The following is a 15,572-nucleotide window of genomic DNA, read 5'->3' as shown; positions in this document are numbered from 1 at the left end:
CCTTGATATTTAGTCGTTTTCAGCCAATTTTCTGGATTTTTGAAAATTTCACCTTTTTTTGAAAATATTCACTAAATGAGGGAATAGTATGTGTGAGGGTACCCCAGAAGAGTTCCAAATGTGTGTGGATAGAATATATATCCCACGGGGTAAAATTGAAAAAAGTTTATAAAAAAAATTTCTTGGACTTAGTAATTTTTCCGGCGTTTATCAGACTTTCAGATAGGGGAAATGTCAGTGAGCGTTCCGATTTCAGTTCTAGAGCGATTCGCCCAATGAGTCCTTGATATTTAGTCGTTTTCAGCCAATTTTCTGGATTTTTGAAAATTTCACTTTTTTGTAAAAATATCCACTAAATGAGGGAATAATATGTGTGCGGGTACCCCAGGAGAGTTCCAAATGTGTGTGGGTAGAATATATATCCCATGGGGGTAAAATTGAAAAAAGTTTAAAAATTTTTTTTTTGGACTTAGTAATTTTTACGGCGTTTATCAGACTTTCAGATAGGGGAAATGTCAGTGAGCGTTCAGATTTCAGTTCCAGAGCGATTCGCCCAATGAGTCCTTGATATTTAGTCGTTTTCAGCCAATTTTCTGGATTTTTGAAAATTTCACTTTTTTGTGAAAATATCCACTAAATGAGGGAATAATATGTGTGAGGGTACCCCAGGAGAGTTCCAAATGTGTGTGGTTAGAATATGTATCCCACGGGGTAAAATTGAAAAAAGTTTAAAAAAATTTTTTCTTGGACTTAGTCATTTTTCCTTCATTTATCAGACTTTCAGATAGGGGAAATGTCAGTGAGCAATCCGATTTCAGTTCCAGAGCGATTCGCCCAATGAGTCCTTGATATTTAGTCGTTTTCAGCCAATTTTCTGGAATTTTTGAAAATTTCACTTTTTTGTGAAATATCCACTAAATGAGGGAATAATATGTGTGAGGGTACTCCAGGAGAGTTCCAAATGTGTGTGGGTAGAATATATATCCCACGGGGTTAAATTGAAAAAAGTTAAAAAAAATTTTTTCTTGGACTTAGTGATTTTTCCGGCGTTTATCAGACTTTCAGATAGGGGAAATGTCAGTGAGTGTTACGATTTCAGTTCCAGAGCGATTGGCCCAATGAGTCCTTGATATTTAGTCGTTTTCAGCCAATTTTCTGGATTTTTGAAAATTACACTTTTTTGTGAAAATATCCACTAAATGAGGGAATAATATGTGTGAGGGTACCCCAGGAGAGTTCCAAATGTGTGTGGGTAGAATATATATCCCACGGGGGTAAAATTGAAAAAAGTTAAAAAAAAAATTTTCTTGGACTGTCATTTTTCCGGCATTTATCAGACTTTCAGATAGGGGAAATGTCAGTGAGCGATCCGATTTCAGTTCCAGAGCGATTCGCCCAATGAGTCCTTGATATTTAGTCGTTTTCAACCAATTTTCTGGATTTTTGAAAATTTCACTTTTTTGTGAAAATATCCACTAAATGAGGGAATAATATGTGTGAGGGTACCCCAGGAGAGTTCCAAATGTGTGTGGTTAGAATATATATCCCACGGGGTAAAATTGAAAAAAGTTAAAAAAAAATTTTTCTTGTACTTAGTCATTTTTCCGTCGTTTATCCGACTTTCAGATAGGGGAAATGTCAGTGAGCGTTCCGATTTCAGTTCCAGAGCGATTCGCCCAATGAGTCCTTGATATTTAGTCGTTTTCAGCCAATTTTCTGGAATTTTTGAAAATTTCACTTTTTTGTGAAAATATCCACTAAATGAGGGAATAATATGTGTGAGGGTACCCCAGGAGAGTTCCAAATGTGTGTGGTTAGAATATATATCCCACGGGGTAAAATTGAAAAAAGTTGAAAAAAATTTTTTTTTGGACTTAGTCATTTTTCCGTCGTTTATCAGACTTTCAGATAGGGGATATGTCACTGAGAGTTCCGATTTCAGTTCCAGAGCGATTCGCCCAATGAGTCCTTGATATTTAGTCATTTTCAGCCAATTTTCTGGATTTTTGATAATTTCACTTTTTTGTGAAAATATCCACTAAATGAGGGAATAATATGTGTGAGGGTACCCCAGGAGAGTTCCAAATGTGTGTGGGTAGAATATCTATCCCACGGGGTAAAATTGAAAAAAGTTTAAAAACATTTTTTCTTGGACTTAGTCATTTTTCCGGCGTTTATCAGACTTTCAGATAGAGGAAATGTAAGTGAGCGTTCCGATTTCAGTTCCAGAGCGATTCGCCCAATGAGTCCTTGATATTTAGTCGTTTTCAGCCAATTTTCTGGATTTTTGAAAATTTCACTTTTTTGTGAAAATATCCACTAAATGAGGGAATAATATGTGTGAGGGTACCCGAGGAGAGCTCCAAATGTGTGTGGGTAGAATATATATCCCACGGGGTTAAAATTGAAAAAAGTTGAAAAATTTTTTCTATTGGACTTAGTAATTTTTCCGGCGTTTATCAGACTTTCAGATAGGGGAAATGTCAGTGAGCGTTCCGATTTCAGTTCCAGAGCGATTCGCCCAATGAGTCCTTGATATTTAGTCATTTTCAGCCAATTTTCTGGATTTTTGATAATTTCACCTTTTTGTGAAAATATCCACTAAATAAGGGAAAAATATGTGTGAGGGTACCCCAGGAGAGTTCCAAATGTGTGTGGGTAGAATATATATCCCACGGGGTAAAATTTAAAAAAGTTTAAAAAATTTTTTCTTGGACTTAGTCATTTTTCCGGGGTTTATCAGACTTTCAGATAGGGGAAATGTCAGTGAGCGTTCTGATTTCAGTTCTAAAGTGAATCTCCCAATGAGTCCTTGATATTTAGTCGTTTTCAGCCAATTTTCTGGATTTTTGAAAATTTCACCTTTTTTTGAAAATATTCACTAAATGAGGGAATAGTATGTGTGAGGGTACCCCAGAAGAGTTCCAAATGTGTGTGGGTAGAATATATATCCCACGGGGGTAAAATTGAAAAAAGTTTAAAAAATTTTTTTTTGGACTTAGTAATTTTTACGGCGTTTATCAGACTTTCAGATAGGGGAAATGTCAGTGAGCGTTCAGATTTCAGTTCCAGAGCGATTCGCCAAATGAGTCCTTGATATTTAGTCGTTTTCAGCCAATTTTCTGGATTTTTGAAAATTTCACTTTTTTGTGAAAATATCCACTAAATGAGGGAATAATATGTGTGAGGGTACCCCAGGAGAGTTCCAAATGTGTGTGGGTAGAATATATATCCCACGGGGGTAAAATTGAAAAAAGTTGAAAAAAATTTTTTTTTGGACTTAGTAATTTTTCCGGCGTTTATCAGACTTTCAGATAGGGGAAATGTGAGTGAGCGTCCCGATTTCAGTTCCAGAGCGATTCGCCCAATGAGTCCTTGATATTTAGTCATTTTCAGCCAATTTTCTGGATTTTTGAAAATTTCACTTTTTTTGTGAAAATATCCACTAAATGAGGGAATAATATGTGTGAGGGTACCCCAGGAGAATTCCAAATGTGTGTGGGTAGAATATATATCCCACGGGGTAAAATTGAAAAAAGTTAAAAAAAAATTTTTCTTGTACTTAGTCATTTTTCCGTCGTTTATCCGACTTTCAGATAGGGGAAATGTCAGTGAGCGTTCCGATTTCAGTTCCAGAGCGATTCGCCCAATGAGTCCTTGATATTTAGTCGTTTTCAGCCAATTTTCTGGATTTTTGAAAATTTCACTTTTTTGTGAAAATATCCACTAAATGAGGGAATAATATGTGTGAGGGTACCCCAGGAGAGTTCCAAATGTGTGTCGTTAGAATATATATCCCACGGGGTAAAATTGAAAAAAGTTTAAAAAATTTTTTTCTTGTACTTAGTCATTTTTCCGTCGTTTATCCGACTTTCAGATAGGGGAAATGTCAGTGAGAGTTCCGATTTCAGTTCCAGAGCGATTCGCCCAATGAGTCCTTGATATTTAGTCATTTTCAGCCAATTTTCTGGATTTTTGATAATTTCACCTTTTTGTGAAAATATCCACTAAATAAGGGAAAAATATGTGTGAGGGTACCCCAGGAGAGTTCCAAATGTGTGTGGGTAGAATATATATCCCACGGGGTAAAATTTAAAAAAGTTTAAAAAAAATTTTCTTGGACTTAGTCATTTTTCCGGGGTTTATCAGACTTTCAGATAGGGGAAATGTCAGTGAGCGTTCTGATTTCAGTTCTAAAGTGAATCTCCCAATGAGTCCTTGATATTTAGTCGTTTTCAGCCAATTTCCTGGATTTTTGAAAATTTCACCTTTTTTTGAAAATATTCACTAAATGAGGGAATAGTATGTGTGAGGGTACCCCAGAAGAGTTCCAAATGTGTGTGGATAGAATATATATCCCAAGGGGATAAAATTGAACAAAGTTGAAAAAAAATTTTTTTTGGACTTAGTAATTTTTCCGCCGTTTATCAGACTTTCAGATAGGGGAAATATCAGTGAGCGTTCCGATTTCAGCTCCAGAGCGATTCGCCCAATGAGTCCTTGATATATAGTCGTTTTCAGCCAATTTTCTGGATTTTTGAAAATTTCACTTTTTTGTAAAAATATCCACTAAATGAGGGAATAATATGTGTGCGGGTACCCCAGGAGAGTTCCAAATGTGTGTGGGTAGAATATATATCCCACGGGGTAAAATTGAAAAAAGTTTATAAAAAAAATTTCTTGGACTTAGTAATTTTTCCGGCGTTTATCAGACTTTCAGATAGGGGAAATGTCAGTGAGCGTTCCGATTTCAGTTCTAGAGCGATTCGCCCAATGAGTCCTTGATATTTAGTCGTTTTCAGCCAATTTTCTGGATTTTTGAAAATTACACTTTTTTGTGAAAATATCCACTAAATGAGGGAATAATATGTGTGAGGGTACCCCAGGAGAGTTCCAAATGTGTGTGGTTAGAATATATATCCCACGGGGTAAAATTGAAAAAAGTAAAAAAAAAATTTTTCTTGTACTTAGTCATTTTTCCGTCGTTTATCCGACTTTCAGATAGGGGAAATGTCAGTGAGCGTTCCGATTTCAGTTCCAGAGCGATTCGCCCAATGAGTCCTTGATATTTAGTCGTTTTCAGCCAATTTTCTGGATTTTTGAAAATTTCACTTTTTTGTGAAAATATCCACTAAATGAGGGAATAATATGTGTGAGGGTACCCCAGGAGAGTTCCAAATGTGTGTGGTTAGAATATATATCCCACGGGGTAAAATTGAAAAAAGTTGAAAAAAATTTTTTTTTGGACTTAGTCATTTTTCCGTCGTTTATCAGACTTTCAGATAGGGGATATGTCACTGAGAGTTCCGATTTCAGTTCCAGAGCGATTCGCCCAATGAGTCCTTGATATTTAGTCATTTTCAGCCAATTTTCTGGATTTTTGATAATTTCACTTTTTTGTGAAAATATCCACTAAATGAGGGAATAATATGTGTGAGGGTACCCCAGGAGAGTTCCAAATGTGTGTGGGTAGAATATCTATCCCACGGGGTAAAATTGAAAAAAGTTTAAAAACATTTTTTCTTGGACTTAGTCATTTTTCCGGCGTTTATCAGACTTTCAGATAGAGGAAATGTAAGTGAGCGTTCCGATTTCAGTTCCAGAGCGATTCGCCCAATGAGTCCTTGATATTTAGTCGTTTTCAGCCAATTTTCTGGATTTTTGAAAATTTCACTTTTTTGTGAAAATATCCACTAAATGAGGGAATAATATGTGTGAGGGTACCCGAGGAGAGCTCCAAATGTGTGTGGGTAGATTATATATCCCACGGGGTTAAAATTGAAAAAAGTTGAAAAATTTTTTCTATTGGACTTAGTAATTTTTCCGGCGTTTATCAGACTTTCAGATAGGGGAAATGTCAGTGAGCGTTCCGATTTCAGTTCCAGAGCGATTCGCCCAATGAGTCCTTGATATTTAGTCGTTTTCAGACAATTTTCTGGATTTTTGAAAATTTCACCTTTTTGTGAAAATATCCACTAAATAAGGGAAAAATATGTGTGAGGGTACCCCAGGAGAGTTCCAAATGTGTGTGGGTAGAATATATATCCCACGGGGTAAAATTTAAAAAAGTTTAAAAAATTTTTTCTTGGACTTAGTCATTTTTCCGGGGTTTATCAGACTTTCAGATAGGGGAAATGTCAGTGAGCGTTCTGATTTCAGTTCTAAAGTGAATCTCCCAATGAGTCCTTGATATTTAGTCGTTTTCAGCCAATTTTCTGGATTTTTGAAAATTTCACCTTTTTTTGAAAATATTCACTAAATGAGGGAATAGTATGTGTGAGGGTACCCCAGAAGAGTTCCAAATGTGTGTGGATAGAATATATATCCCACGGGGTAAAATTGAAAAAAGTTTATAAAAAAAATTTCTTGGACTTAGTAATTTTTCCGGCGTTTATCAGACTTTCAGATAGGGGAAATGTCAGTGAGCGTTCCGATTTCAGTTCTAGAGCGATTCGCCCAATGAGTCCTTGATATTTAGTTGTTTTCAGCCAATTTTCTGGATTTTTGAAAATTTCACCTTTTTGTGAAAATATCCACTAAATGAGGGAATAATATGTGTGAGGGTACCCCAGAAGAGTTCCAAATGTGTGTCGTTAGAATATATATCCCACGGGGTAAAATTGAAAAAAGTTTAAAAAATTTTTTTCTTGTACTTAGTCATTTTTCCGTCGTTTATCCGACTTTCAGATAGGGGAAATGTCAGTGAGAGTTCCGATTACAGTTCCAGAGCGATTCGCCCAATGAGTCCTTGATATTTAGTCATTTTCAGCCAATTTTCTGGATTTTTGATAATTTCACCTTTTTGTGAAAATATCCACTAAATAAGGGAAAAATATGTGTGAGGGTACCCCAGGAGAGTTCCAAATGTGTGTGGGTAGAATATATATCCCACAAGGTAAAATTTAAAAAAGTTTAAAAAAAATTTTCTTGGACTTAGTCATTTTTCCGGGGTTTATCAGACTTTCAGATAGGGGAAATGTCAGTGAGCGTTCTGATTTCAGTTCTAAAGTGAATCTCCCAATGAGTCCTTGATATTTAGTCGTTTTCAACCAATTTCCTGGATTTTTGAAAATTTCACCTTTTTTTGAAAATATTCACTAAATGAGGGAATAGTATGTGTGAGGGTACCCCAGAAGAGTTCCAAATGTGTGTGGATAGAATATATATCCCACGGGGATAAAATTGAAAAAAGTTGAAAAAAAATTTTTTTTGGACTTACTAATTTTTCCGCCGTTTATCAGACTTTCAGATAGGGGAAATATCAGTGAGCGTTCCGATTTCAGCTCCAGAGCGATTCGCCCAATGAGTCCTTGATATATAGTCGTTTTCAGCCAATTTTCTGGATTTTTGAAAATTTCACTTTTTTGTAAAAATATCCACTAAATGAGGGAATAATATGTGTGCGGGTACCCCAGGAGAGTTCCAAATGTGTGTGGGTAGAATATATATCCCACGGGGTAAAATTGAAAAAAGTTTATAAAAAAAATTTCTTGGACTTAGTAATTTTTCCGGCGTTTATCAGACTTTCAGATAGGGGAAATGTCAGTGAGCGTTCCGATTTCAGTTCTAGAGCGATTCGCCCAATGAGTCCTTGATATTTAGTCGTTTTCAGCCAATTTTCTGGATTTTTGAAAATTTCACCTTTTTGTGAAAATATCCACTAAATGAGGGAATAATATGTGTGAGGGTACCCCAGAAGAGTTCCAAATGTGTGTGGGTAGAATATATATCCCACGGGGTAAAATTGAAAAAAGTTTAAAAACATTTTTTCTTTGACTTAGTCATTTTTCCGGCGTTTATCAGACTTTCAGATAGGGGAAATGTCAGTGAGCGTTCCGATTTCAGTTCCAGAGCGATTCGCCCAATGAGTCCTTGATATTTAGTCGTTTTCAGCCAATTTTCTGGATTTTTGAAAATTTCACTTTTTTGTAAAAATATCCACTAAATGAGGGAATAATATGTGTGCGGGTACCCCAGGAGAGTTCCAAATGTGTGTGGGTAGAATATATATCCCACGGGGTAAAATTGAAAAAAGTTACAAAAATATTTTTCTTGTACTTAGTCATTTTTCTGGCGTTTATCAGACTTTCAGATAGGGGAAATATCAGTGAGCGTTCCGATTTCAGTTCCAGAGCGATTCGCCCAATGAGTCCTTGATAATTAGTCGTTTTCAGCCAATTTTCTGGATTTTTGAAAATTTCACCTTTTTGTGAAAATATCCACTAAATGAGGGAATAATATGTGTGAGGGTACCCCAGAAGAGTTCCAAATGTGTGTGGGTAGAATATATATCCCACGGGGTAAAATTGAAAAAAGTTTAAAAACATTTTTTCTTTGACTTAGTCATTTTTCCGGCGTTTATCAGACTTTCAGATAGGGGAAATGTCAGTGAGAGTTCCGATTTCAGTTCCAGAGCGATTCGCCCAATGAGTCCTTGATATTTAGTCATTTTCAGCCAATTTTCTGGATTTTTGATAATTTCACCTTTTTGTGAAAATATCCACTAAATAAGGGAAAAATATGTGTGAGGGTACCCCAGGAGAGTTCCAAATGTGTGTGGGAAGAATATATATCCCACGGGGTAAAATTTAAAAAAGTTTAAAAAAAATTTTCTTGGACTTAGTCATTTTTCCGGGGTTTATCAGACTTTCAGATAGGGGAAATGTCAGTGAGCGTTCTGATTTCAGTTCTAAAGTGAATCTCCCAATGAGTCCTTGATATTTAGTCGTTTTCAGCCAATTTCCTGGATTTTTGAAAATTTCACCTTTTTTTGAAAATATTCACTAAATGAGGGAATAGTATGTGTGAGGGTACCCCAGAAGAGTTCCAAATGTGTGTGGATAGAATATATATCCCACGGGGATAAAATTGAAAAAAGTTGAAAAAAAATTTTTTTTGGACTTAGTAATTTTTCCGCCGTTTATCAGACTTTCAGATAGGGGAAATATCAGTGAGCGTTCCGATTTCAGCTCCAGAGCGATTCGCCCAATGAGTCCTTGATATATAGTCGTTTTCAGCCAATTTTCTGGATTTTTGAAAATTTCACTTTTTTGTAAAAATATCCACTAAATGAGGGAATAATATGTGTGCGAGTACCCCAGGAGAGTTCCAAATGTGTGTGGGTAGAATATATATCCCACGGGGTAAAATTGAAAAAAGTTTATAAAAAAAATTTCTTGGACTTAGTAATTTTTCCGGCGTTTATCAGACTTTCAGATAGGGGAAATGTCAGTGAGCGTTCCGATTTCAGTTCTAGAGCGATTCGCCCAATGAGTCCTTGATATTTAGTCGTTTTCAGCCAATTTTCTGGATTTTTGAAAATTTCACCTTTTTGTGAAAATATCCACTAAATGAGGGAATAATATGTGTGAGGGTACCCCAGAAAAGTTCCAAATGTGTGTGGGTAGAATATATATCCCACGGGGTAAAATTGAAAAAAGTTTAAAAACATTTTTTCTTTGACTTAGTCATTTTTCCGGCGTTTATCAGACTTTCAGATAGGGGAAATGTCAGTGAGCGTTCCGATTTCAGTTCCAGAGCGATTCGCCCAATGAGTCCTTGATATTTAGTCGTTTTCAGCCAATTTTCTGGATTTTTGAAAATTTCACTTTTTTGTAAAAATATCCACTAAATGAGGGAATAATATGTGTGCGGGTACCCCAGGAGAGTTCCAAATGTGTGTGGGTAGAATATATATCCCACGGGGTAAAATTGAAAAAAGTTACAAAAATATTTTTCTTGTACTTAGTCATTTTTCTGGCGTTTATCAGACTTTCAGATAGGGGAAATATCAGTGAGCGTTCCGATTTCAGTTCCAGAGCGATTCGCCCAATGAGTCCTTGATAATTAGTCGTTTTCAGCCAATTTTCTGGATTTTTGAAAATTTCACCTTTTTGTGAAAATATCCACTAAATGAGGGAATAATATGTGTGAGGGTACCCCAGAAGAGTTCCAAATGTGTGTGGGTAGAATATATATCCCACGGGGTAAAATTGAAAAAAGTTTAAAAACATTTTTTCTTTGACTTAGTCATTTTTCCGGCGTTTATCAGACTTTCAGATAGGGGAAATGTCAGTGAGAGTTCCGATTTCAGTTCCAGAGCGATTCGCCCAATGAGTCCTTGATATTTAGTCATTTTCAGCCAATTTTCTGGATTTTTGATAATTTCACCTTTTTGTGAAAATATCCACTAAATAAGGGAAAAATATGTGTGAGGGTACCCCAGGAGAGTTCCAAATGTGTGTGGGAAGAATATATATCCCACGGGGTAAAATTTAAAAAAGTTTAAAAAAAATTTTCTTGGACTTAGTCATTTTTCCGGGGTTTATCAGACTTTCAGATAGGGGAAATGTCAGTGAGCGTTCTGATTTCAGTTCTAAAGTGAATCTCCCAATGAGTCCTTGATATTTAGTCGTTTTCAGCCAATTTCCTGGATTTTTGAAAATTTCACCTTTTTTTGAAAATATTCACTAAATGAGGGAATAGTATGTGTGAGGGTACCCCAGAAGAGTTCCAAATGTGTGTGGATAGAATATATATCCCACGGGGATAAAATTGAAAAAAGTTGAAAAAAAATTTTTTTTGGACTTAGTAATTTTTCCGCCGTTTATCAGACTTTCAGATAGGGGAAATATCAGTGAGCGTTCCGATTTCAGCTCCAGAGCGATTCGCCCAATGAGTCCTTGATATATAGTCGTTTTCAGCCAATTTTCTGGATTTTTGAAAATTTCACTTTTTTGTAAAAATATCCACTAAATGAGGGAATAATATGTGTGCGAGTACCCCAGGAGAGTTCCAAATGTGTGTGGGTAGAATATATATCCCACGGGGTAAAATTGAAAAAAGTTTATAAAAAAAATTTCTTGGACTTAGTAATTTTTCCGGCGTTTATCAGACTTTCAGATAGGGGAAATGTCAGTGAGCGTTCCGATTTCAGTTCTAGAGCGATTCGCCCAATGAGTCCTTGATATTTAGTCGTTTTCAGCCAATTTTCTGGATTTTTGAAAATTTCACCTTTTTGTGAAAATATCCACTAAATGAGGGAATAATATGTGTGAGGGTACCCCAGAAAAGTTCCAAATGTGTGTGGGTAGAATATATATCCCACGGGGTAAAATTGAAAAAAGTTTAAAAACATTTTTTCTTTGACTTAGTCATTTTTCCGGCGTTTATCAGACTTTCAGATAGGGGAAATGTCAGTGAGCGTTCCGATTTCAGTTCCAGAGCGATTCGCCCAATGAGTCCTTGATATTTAGTCGTTTTCAGCCAATTTTCTGGATTTTTGAAAATTTCACTTTTTTGTAAAAATATCCACTAAATGAGGGAATAATATGTGTGCGGGTACCCCAGGAGAGTTCCAAATGTGTGTGGGTAGAATATATATCCCACGGGGTAAAATTGAAAAAAGTTACAAAAATATTTTTCTTGTACTTAGTCATTTTTCTGGCGTTTATCAGACTTTCAGATAGGGGAAATATCAGTGAGCGTTCCGATTTCAGTTCCAGAGCGATTCGCCCAATGAGTCCTTGATAATTAGTCGTTTTCAGCCAATTTTCTGGATTTTTGAAAATTTCACCTTTTTGTGAAAATATCCACTAAATGAGGGAATAATATGTGTGAGGGTACCCCAGAAGAGTTCCAAATGTGTGTGGGTAGAATATATATCCCACGGGGTAAAATTGAAAAAAGTTTAAAAACATTTTTTCTTTGACTTAGTCATTTTTCCGGCGTTTATCAGACTTTCAGATAGGGGAAATGTCAGTGAGAGTTCCGATTTCAGTTCCAGAGCGATTCGCCCAATGAGTCCTTGATATTTAGTCATTTTCAGCCAATTTTCTGGATTTTTGATAATTTCACCTTTTTGTGAAAATATCCACTAAATAAGGGAAAAATATGTGTGAGGGTACCCCAGGAGAGTTCCAAATGTGTGTGGGAAGAATATATATCCCACGGGGTAAAATTTAAAAAAGTTTAAAAAAAATTTTCTTGGACTTAGTCATTTTTCCGGGGTTTATCAGACTTTCAGATAGGGGAAATGTCAGTGAGCGTTCTGATTTCAGTTCTAAAGTGAATCTCCCAATGAGTCCTTGATATTTAGTCGTTTTCAGCCAATTTTCTGGATTTTTGAAAATTTCACCTTTTTGTGAAAATATCCACTAAATGAGGGAATAATATGTGTGAGGGTAACCCAGAAGAGTTCCAAATGTGTGTGGGTAGAATATATATCCCACGGGGTAAAATTGAAAAAAGTTTAAAAACATTTTTTCTTTGACTTAGTCATTTTTCCGGCGTTTATCAGACTTTCAGATAGGGAAAATGTCAGTGAGCGTTCCGATTTCAGTTCCAGATCGATTCGCCCAATGAGTCCTTGATATTTAGTCGTTTTCAGCCAATTTTCTGGATTTTTGAAAATTTCACTTTTTTGTAAAAATATCCACTAAATGAGGGAATAATATGTGTGCGGGTACCCCAGGAGAGTTCCAAATGTGTGTGGGTAGAATATATATCCCACGGGGTAAAATTGAAAAAAGTTACAAAAATATTTTTCTTGTACTTAGTCATTTTTCTGGCGTTTATCAGACTTTCAGATAGGGGAAATATCAGTGAGCGATCCGATTTCAGTTCCAGAGCGATTCGCCCAATGAGTCCTTGATAATTAGTCGTTTTCAGCCAATTTTCTGGATTTTTGAAAATTTCACCTTTTTGAGAAAATATCCACTAAATGAGGGAATAATATGTGTGAGGGTACCCCAGAAGAGTTCCAAATGTGTGTGGGTAGAATATATATCCCACGGGGTAAAATTGAAAAAAGTTTAAAAACATTTTTTCTTTGACTTAGTCATTTTTCCGGCGTTTATCAGACTTTCAGATAGGGGAAATGTCAGTGAGCGTTCCGATTTCAGTTCCAGAGCGATTCGCCCAATGAGTCCTTGATATTTAGTCGTTTTCAGCCAATTTTCTGGATTTTTGAAAATTTCACTTTTTTGTAAAAATATCCACTAAATGAGGGAATAATATGTGTGCGGGTACCCCAGGAGAGTTCCAAATGTGTGTGGGTAGAATATATATCCCACGGGGTAAATTTGAAAAAAGTTACAAAATTTTTTTTCTTGTACTTAGTCATTTTTCTGGCGTTTATCAGACTTTCAGATAGGGGAAATGTCAGTGAGCGTTCAGATTTCAGTTCCAGAGCGATTCGCCCAATGATATTTAGTCGTTTCAGCCAATTTTCTGGATTTTTGAAAATTTCACTTTTTTGTGAAAATATCCACTAAATGAGGGAATAATATGTGTGAGGGTACCCCAGGAGAGTTCCAAATGTGTGTGGTTAGAATATATATCCCACGGGGTAAAATTGAAAAAAGTTTAAAAAAATTTTTTCTTGGACTTAGTCATTTTTCCGGCATTTATCAGACTTTCAGATAGGGGAAATGTCAGTGAGCGATCCGATTTCAGTTCCAGAGCGATTCGCCCAATGAGTCCTTGATATTTAGTCGTTTTCAGCCAATTTTCTGGATTTTTGAAAATTTCACCTTTTTTTGAAAATATCCACTAAATGAGGGAATAATATGTGTGAGGGTACCCCAGGAGAGTTCCAAATGTGTGTGGGTAGAATATATATCCCACGGGGTAAAATTGAAAAAAGTTAAAAAAAAAATTTTCTTGTACTTAGTCATTTTTCCGTCGTTTATCCGACTTTCAGATAGGGGAAATGTCAGTGAGCGTTCCGATTTCAGTTCCAGAGCGATTCGCCCAATGAGTCCTTGATATTTAGTCGTTTTCAGCCAATTTTCTGGATTTTTGAAAATTTCACTTTTTTGTGAAAATATCCACTAAATGAGGGAATAATATGTTTGAGGGTACCCCAGGAGAGTTCCAAATGTGTGTCGTTAGAATATATATCCCACGGGGTAAAATTGAAAAAAGTTTAAAAAAATTTTTTCTTGTACTTAGTCATTTTTCCGTCGTTTATCCGACTTTCAGATAGGGGAAATGTCAGTGAGAGTTCCGATTTCAGTTCCAGAGCGATTCGCCCAATGAGTCCTTGATATTTAGTCATTTTCAGCCAATTTTCTGGATTTTTGATAATTTCACCTTTTTGTGAAAATATCCACTAAATAAGGGAAAAATATGTGTGAGGGTACCCCAGGAGAGTTCCAAATGTGTGTGGGTAGAATATATATCCCACGGGGTAAAATTTAAAAAAGTTTAAAAAAAATTTTCTTGGACTTAGTCATTTTTCCGGGGTTTATCAGACTTTCAGATAGGGGAAATGTCAGTGAGCGTTCTGATTTCAGTTCTAAAGTGAATCTCCCAATGAGTCCTTGATATTTAGTCGTTTTCAGCCAATTTCCTGGATTTTTGAAAATTTCACCTTTTTTTGAAAATATTCACTAAATGAGGGAATAGTATGTGTGAGGGTACCCCAGAAGAGTTCCAAATGTGTGTGGATAGAATATATATCCCACGGGGATAAAATTGAAAAAAGTTGAAAAAAAATTTTTTTTGGACTTAGTAATTTTTCCGGCGTTTATCAGACTTTCAGATAGGGGAAATGTCAGTGAGCGTTCCGATTTCAGTTCTAGAGCGATTCGCCCAATGAGTCCTTGATATTTAGTCGTTTTCAGCCAATTTTCTGGATTTTTGAAAATTTCACCTTTTTGTGAAAATATCCACTAAATGAGGGAATAATATGTGTGAGGGTACCCCAGGAGAGTTCCAAATGTGTGTGGGTAGAATATATATCCCACGGGGTAAAATTGAAAAAAGTTTATAAAAAAAATTTCTTGGGTTTAGTCATTTTTCCGGCGTTTATCAGACTTTCAGATAAGGGAAATGTCAGTGAGCGTTCCGATTTCAGTTCTAGAGCGATTCGCCCAATGAGTCCTTGATAATTAGTCGTTTTCAGCCAATTTTCTGGATTTTTGAAAATTTCACCTTTTTGTGAAAATATCCACTAAATGAGGTACTAATATGTGTGAGGGTACCCCAGGAGAGTTCCAAATGTGTGTGGGTAGAATATATATCCCACGGGGTAAAATTGAAAAAAGTTTAAAAACATTTTTTCTTGGACTTAGTCATTTTTCCGGCGTTTATCAGACTTTCAGATAGGGGAAATGTCAGTGAGCGTTCCGATTTCAGTTCCAGAGCGATTCGCCCAATGAGTCCTTGATATTTAGTCGTTTTCAGCCAGTTTTCTGGATTTTTGAAAATTTCACTTTTTTGTAAAAATATCCACTAAATGAGGGAATAATATTTGTGCGGGTACCCCAGGAGAGTTCCAAATGTGTGTGGGTAGAATATATATCCCACGGGGTAAAATTGAAAAAAGTTACAAAAATTTTTTTCTTGTACTTAGTCATTTTTCTGGCGTTTATCAGACTTTCAGATAGGGGAAATGTCAGTGAGCGTTCCGATTTCAGTTCCAGAGCGATTCGCCCAATGAGTCCTTGATATTTAGTCGTTTTCAGCCAATTTTCTGGATTTTTGAAAATTTCACCTTTTTGTGAAAATATCCACTAAATGAGGGAATAATATGTGTGAGGGTACCCCAGGAGAGTTCCAAATGTATG

The sequence above is a fragment of the Phyllobates terribilis genome, unplaced genomic scaffold (assembly GCF_046119375.1).
Source record: "Phyllobates terribilis strain yellow unplaced genomic scaffold, ASM4611937v1 Scaffold_253__1_contigs__length_2831437, whole genome shotgun sequence".
In the NCBI taxonomy this organism is placed as follows: Eukaryota; Metazoa; Chordata; class Amphibia; order Anura; family Dendrobatidae; genus Phyllobates; species Phyllobates terribilis.
The sequence above is the reverse complement of the archived record's forward strand: the minus strand, read 5'-3'. Positions refer to the sequence as shown.